At 39.5% G+C, this 6820-nt stretch overlaps 1 pseudogene; it reads right to left on the bottom strand.

Annotated features, from left to right (window-relative positions):
- Window positions 1-5451: 5451 nt before the first annotated feature.
- Window positions 5452-6541, bottom strand: LOC123845445 (ADP/ATP translocase 2-like; annotated as a pseudogene).
- Window positions 6542-6820: the final 279 nt, after the last annotated feature.

Genomic DNA, 6820 nt, shown 5'->3' with positions numbered 1-6820 from the left:
AAATACATCTTCTAGTCCTCTCTCTCTCTCCACTCCCTCTGGGATTGCAATTATTCTGACATTGGAACACTTCATGGTGTCACTTATTTCTCTGATTCTATTTTCATGGATTCTGAGTTGTTTTTCCCTGGCCTCCTCTTTTCCCTTTTTATCTATTATATTGTCTTCCAGGTCGCTTATTCACTCTTCTGCCTCACTTACCCTAGCTGTTAGATTATCTAGATTGGATTGGATCTCATTGATAGCATTTTTAAGTTCTGCCAATTCACCTTTCATTTCTGCCCTCAGAGACTCTATGTTGCCATTAATGGATTTCTCCATTCTAGCCATTGTCTTCACAATTGCTAGCCTGAATTCTATCTCCAACATCTTGGTTATATCTGCATCCATTTGTAAATCTTCAGCATAAGTCATAATCTCTGAGTCTTTTCTATTTTGGGGGCTCCTCCTCCTAGTCATTCTGTTGATGGGTGTTTGAGGGAATATATAGAGTCCAAATTATTGACCAGAACCCAAGCAAGATGCACCTGTTTTCTTGGGAACTTAGGGTTGCTGGCCTCTTGTTTTCCCAGCCTGTCTTCTGCGGGAGGGGCCTGCCGCGCTATTACTCAGGCAACCCTGTTTGGGCGGAGTTGCCCTGTGCCCCTGTGGTGGGGGATGGGCTCAGCGGGAATCAGTCTTTGGGGCTTTTGTTCCCTGGCGGGTTTCCCTGGCGGGTTTCCACATCTCTTCCGCGAGTCAGAGTAGAAGAGACCGTTTCCAACTCTCTGCCTCAGAGCAGAGAGACCACAGTCTGTTCTTCAGTAAGCTCTCCAGGCCACACTGTCTCCGTTTCTGTCCGTGCTGCTATAAACTGCAGCGTCCTGGGTTGTGCGCCCCTCTGCAGCGCTCCCAGTCCTGCCTCCAGGTCGGGGCATGTCTCTGCCCTTTGTGCTTCTAAAACTGCCGGCCGCTCCCAGTTCAAGTGCACAACCCCGCCGCTCCGGGTTTCCACCCCGGGGGCTGCCCTAAAGTCCTTTCCCGACGCTACTGGTCTGCGAGTCTGTGCCCATCCGCAGCGCACGAGGCTGTTGCTCACTGGCGGTGTAGGATCCCCATGTCCAGGCACCCTCCCGCTACCGTTTATCCTCCAATATCTGCCCGCGGAATCACGGCTCCCCGCTTCGTACCTCAAAACCAACCAGCTGTGATATTCTGTTTGTAGAGATCCAGATCTTTACATCTCAGGCTGGTTTCGTGGGTGCTCAGAGTGGTCTGGTAGATATCCAGCTCAATTCCAGGGACCAGTTGAAATAGGGTCCCCTACTCCTTAGCCATCTTTTCCCTTCCTCCCGATGGTCTGGACATTTTAAAAATATGAATTATTATAATCCATGAACATGGACTATCTTTTCATTTGTTTGTGTTGTCTTAAATTTCTTTAATCAATGTCTTAGAGTTTTCAGAGTATAGGTCTTTCACTTCCTTGGTTAAATTTATTCCTAGGTATTTTATTCTCCTTGATGGCACTGTAAATGGGATTATTTTCTTAATTTCTCGTCTCCGCTACTTTATCATTAGTGTATAGAAACACAACAGATTTTCATATTTTATTTTGTATCCTGCAACTTTATGGAATTCATGTATCCGTTCTAATAGTTTTTAGTGGAGTCTTGAGGATTTTCTATATATAGTATCATGTCATCTGCAAATAGTGACCGTTTTCCTTCTTCCTTACCAGTGTGGATGTCTATTATTTTTTTCTTGTCTGCTAAGGCTAGGCCTTCAGTACTATGCTGAATAAAAGTGACGAGAGTGGACATCCTTGTCTTGGTCCAGATCTTAGAGGAAAAACGTTCAGCTTTTCGCAGTTGAGTATGATGTCAGCTGTCGATTTGTCATGTATTATGTTGAGGTGTGTTATCTCTAAATCCACTTTACTGAGAGTTTTTGTCATGAACAGATGTTGAATTTGTCAAATGCCTTTTCTGCATCTATTGAGATGATCATATAGTTTTTATCTTTCATTTTGTTAATGTGGTGTATCATGTTGATTGATGATATTGAACTGTTCTTGCATCCCTGGAATAAATCCCACTTGATCATGGTGAGTGATCTTTTTAATGTATTGTTGAATTCAGCTTGCTAATATTTTGTTGGGGATTTTTGCATCTATGTTCATCAGGGATATTGACCTATAATTGCTTTTGTTTTGTTTTTTTGTAGTGTCTTTATGGTTTTGGTATCAGGGTAATGATGACCTCACAGAATGGATTTGGAAGTTTTCCTTCCACTTCTGTTTTTGGAATAATTTGAGAAGGACAGGCATTAACTCTTCTTTAAGTGTTTGGTAGAATTCACCTGTGAAGTCATCTAGTCTTGGACTTTTGTTTGTTAGGAGTTCTTTTATTACCAATTCATTTCATTACTAGTAGTAAGTCTGTTTGGATTTGCTGTTTCTTTTTTATTCAGTCTTGGGAGATTGTGTTTCTAGGAATTTATCCATTCCTTCTAATTGTCCAATTTGTTGGCATATTTTTTTTTTGTAATAGTGTCTTATAATCCCCTTTATTTACTGGTTTGCTACTTCACCTTTTTCATTTATTTTATTTATTTGAGTCCTCTCTCTAGAGTCTGGCTAAAAATTTATCAATTTTGTTACTCTTCAAAAAACCAAATCATGGCTTCATAGATCCTTTCTATTATTTTTTAACCTCTATTTCATTTATTTCTGCTTTAATCTTTATTATTTCCTTCCTTTTGTTAGCTTTGGGCTTTGTTCATTTTCTAGTTCTTTTAGTTGTAATATTAGGTTGTTTGAGATTTTTCTTGTTTCTTGAGGTAGGCCTGTATTGGTGTAAACCTCCCTCTTAGAACCACTTTTGCTAGGGGCACCTGGGTGGCTCAGTTGTTAAGTGTCTGCCTTCGGCTTAGGTGATGATCCCAGGGTCCTGGGATTGAGCCCCATGTTGGGCTCCCTGCTCAGTGGGAAGCTTGCTTCTCCCTCCCCAGCTCCCCCCTGCTTGTGTACCCTCTCTTGCTATCTCTATCAAATAAATAAATAAAATCTTTAAAAAAAAATAAAAGAACTGCTTTTGCTGCATCCAAAAGATTTTGGATCATTGTGTTTTCATTTTTATTTGTCTCCATTTATTTTTAAATTTCCTCTTTGATTTCTTGGTTGACCCATTCATTGTTTATTAGCATATTTTTAGCCTCCATGTATTTGTGTTCTTTCCAGATTTTTTTCTTGTAATTGCTTCCTAGTTTCATACTGTTGTGGTTAGAAAAGAAATTTGATATGATTTCAATTATCATAAATTTATTGAGACTTTTTTGTGGCCTAACATGTGATCTATCTTGGAGAATGTTTCACATACACAAATAAAGAATGTGTGTTCTCTTTTGGATAAAGTGTTCTATAAATATCTATTAGGCTCATCTGGTTTAATGTGTCATTCAAAGCCACTGTTTCCTTCTTGATTTTATATCTGGATAATCTATCCATTGATGTAAGGGAGGTGTTAACTTCTCTACTATTATTGTATTACTCTCAGTTTCTCCCTTTATGTCTGTTAATAACTGCTTTATGTGTTTCAGTGTTCCTATGTTGGGTGCATAGATATTTACAATTGTTATATCCTCTTGTTGAATTGTTCCTTTTATCATTATGTAGTACTCTTCTTTGTCTCTTACTACAGTCTTTGTTTTAAAGTCTGTTTTGTCTGATATAGGTATTGCCACCCCAGCTTCTTTTTTGCTTCCATTTGCATGATACATGTTTTTTCCAGCCCCTCATTTTCAGTGTGTACATGTCTTTAGGTCTAAACTGAGTATCTTCTAAGCAGCACATAGATGAGTCATCCTGTGTTTTTGTTTTTTGGTTTTGGAACATTTAGTTCATTTACATTTAAAGTAATTGTTGATAAGTGTATATTTATTGCTATTTTATTGTTTTCCAGTTGTTTTTGTAGTTCTCTGTTCCTTTCTTTTCTCTTGCTTTCTTCCCTTGTTTGTTGGCTTTCTTTAGTGTTATGTTTGGATACATTTCTTTTTATTTTTATTTTTTTGTGTATCCACTATAGATTTTTAAATTTGTGGTTACCATTAGGTTTATATATAAAATCTTATGTGTATAGGAGGACATATTAAGTTGATGGTCACTTAATTTTCAAGACATTCTAAAAGTGCTACATTTTTACACCCCCCTCCACATTTATGTATATTATGTCATGTTTTACATCTTTTTATTTTGTGTATCCCTTGATTAATTTTTGTAGATGTAATTGATTTTACTAGTTTGTGTTTTGACCTCCATACTGGCTTTATAAGTGATTAATCTACTACCTTTATATTTGCTTTTACTTGTGAATTTTTTACTTTCATTATTTTCAAATCAGTTCTCTTTAACATTTCCTCTGGTTGGTTTAGTGGTCATGAATTCCCTTAACTTTGTCTATGAAATTCTTTTTTTTAAGTTGGGTTTTTTTTTTTTTTTTAATGCTTTTAGTATTCTCTATGCCCAACATGGGTCTCTAACTCATGACCCTGTGATCAAGAGTCACATGCTCTTCTGACTGAACCACTCAGGGACCCCTGGGAAACTCTTTATCTCTCCTTCTATTCTGAATGGTTATCTTCCTGGGTAGAGTATTCTTGCTTGCAAGTCCTTTTAGCCCTTTGAATATATTACGCCACTCTCTCCTGGCCTGCAAAGTTTCTGCTGAAAAATCTGCTAAAAAAATCAGCTGAAAAATCCTTATGGGGTTTCCTTTGCGTGTAACGGTTTTCTTTTCTCTTGCTGCTTTCAAAATTCTCTCTTTATCATTACTTTTTGCCATTTTAGTTATCATGTGTCCTGGTGTGGAGCTCCTTGGATTAATCTTGGTAGAGGCTCTCTGTAATTCCTGGATGGGATGTCTGTTTCCCTCCCTAGTTTAGAGAAGTTTTCTGCTACTATTTCTTCAGATAAGTTTTCTGCCCCCCTTCTCTTTCCCTTCTCCTTCTAGGATCCTTTTGATGTGAATATTATTGTGCTTGATGATGTCATTGAGTTCCCTTAACCTATTCCATTTTTTATTCTTTTTCCTTTTTGCTGTTCAGCTTGCTGCCCATTACCCTGTCTTCCAGATCACTGACTGTTCTTCTGCCTCCCCTGAACTGCTATGGATTCCCTCCAGTGTTTTTTGTTTGTTTTTGTTTTTGTTTTTTTAGTTTTAGTTTTTTTTTTTCAGGTATTTTTTATTTCTTCAAATTTATCTATCAGGGTGACAAATAAAAAAATATAATTGAGTCCCATCATCTTGGAAATGGCTTTATGAGAAAACTGGTCAGATGAATATTATTGCTTCCCATTTTCAACCAGTAAATAGTTGCTGTTGATAAATAATCAACAGTCTGTCAAGAATGCTCAAGATATGTTATATAATACAACATGCCTGTTCACAGGGGGAGGGGGGACTAGGAAATAACTTATGTGAACTTCTTGATTTCATCATACAAGACAAGCACAAAAGCACCACCATGCCTCTGAGAACACTGGACCATGCACCCTTGAAAAAAGCTTTGGCGCTCTCATCACAAGCAATCTTCCTTCAGCAGTCAAGCATGCCTATGTACATGATGTCAGTTCCTTTGCACCCTGACTGCATCACCATATGGTGATGAACAGTGTCAAATGCATAGGAACTCGACCCAGCAACCGCTGTGATATCATCCAGCTGATGAAGATGTGAGTATTCTTGGGCTCTTGGATGCATTCCTTTGTAGTGTCATGCATACCAAACTATAGCTCGGTAGATGATAATACTCTGCAGAGACACATTAAAGCCTTGGCACAGGCCCTTCATCCCATCAGATTTGTAGATCTTAACCAGGCAGTCACTGAGGCCTCGGAATTCCCTTTCAGCTCCAGTTTTGCCCACATCTGCGGCTAGATGGGTTCAGGCAAAATTAAGAGAATACACAAAACACAAGGATGTGACCAGTGGCACCACCTGATGCCAGATTCCCTGCAAAGTAGCACCAATACTGGGTTCCCTTGTCCACACCACCCAGAAAGATCTGCTTGTGTTCATCTTTTTTTTTTTTTTAAGATTTTATTTATTTATTGGAGAGAGAGAATGAGATAGAGCATGAGAGGGGGGAGTGTCAGAGGGAGAAGCAGACTCCCTGCTGAGCAGGGAGCCCAACATGGGACTCGATCCTGGGACTCCAGGATCATGACCTAAGCCAAAAGCAGTTGCCTAACCAACTGAGTCACCCAGGTGCCCTGCTTGTGTTCGTCTTTAAAGGCAAAGTTGAGAGCCTGAGTGGGGAAGTATCTGATGACCCTGGCCAGGTTACCATATGAGAAGGAGAGGATTTCCTGCTCCCTGGGGATATGAGCCACACAGTCTCTAATGACCCTGTATTGCTTATCTGCGGTGATGTGCTTGCTGGCGTGCTGCACCTGCAGCAGCAGCTTGTCCCACTCGATGGGTGCTACTGTGGCCTTGGAGATGGCCATGGCTACTCCACCCACCAGGAGGTCCTTGACAAAAGACACAGCGGTATCTGTCATGTTGAAAGAGGAGATGGGTGCCTGCCTAGTTATTGAACTCTTCATGTCTGTCTGGTTCTGTTTTATATTTTCTGTATTTTTGTTGAAGTCTTCCTGAGATCTTGCACTCTTTTCTCAAGTCCAGTAAATATCTTTATGACTGTTACTTTGGATTCTCTATCAAACATATCACTTACCTTTCTTTCTTTCTTTTTTTTTTTTTTTAAGATTTTTATTTGACAGAGAGAGACACAGTGAGAGAGGGAACACAAGCAGGGAGAGTGGGAGAGGGAGAAGCAG

Source organism: Mirounga angustirostris, unplaced genomic scaffold (assembly GCF_029215605.1).
Source record: "Mirounga angustirostris isolate CCGP_5_RB_7025 unplaced genomic scaffold, mMirAng1.0.hap1 SCAF_6, whole genome shotgun sequence".
Lineage (NCBI taxonomy): Eukaryota > Metazoa > Chordata > Mammalia > Carnivora > Phocidae > Mirounga > Mirounga angustirostris.
The sequence above is the reverse complement of the archived record's forward strand: the minus strand, read 5'-3'. Positions and strand labels throughout refer to the sequence as shown.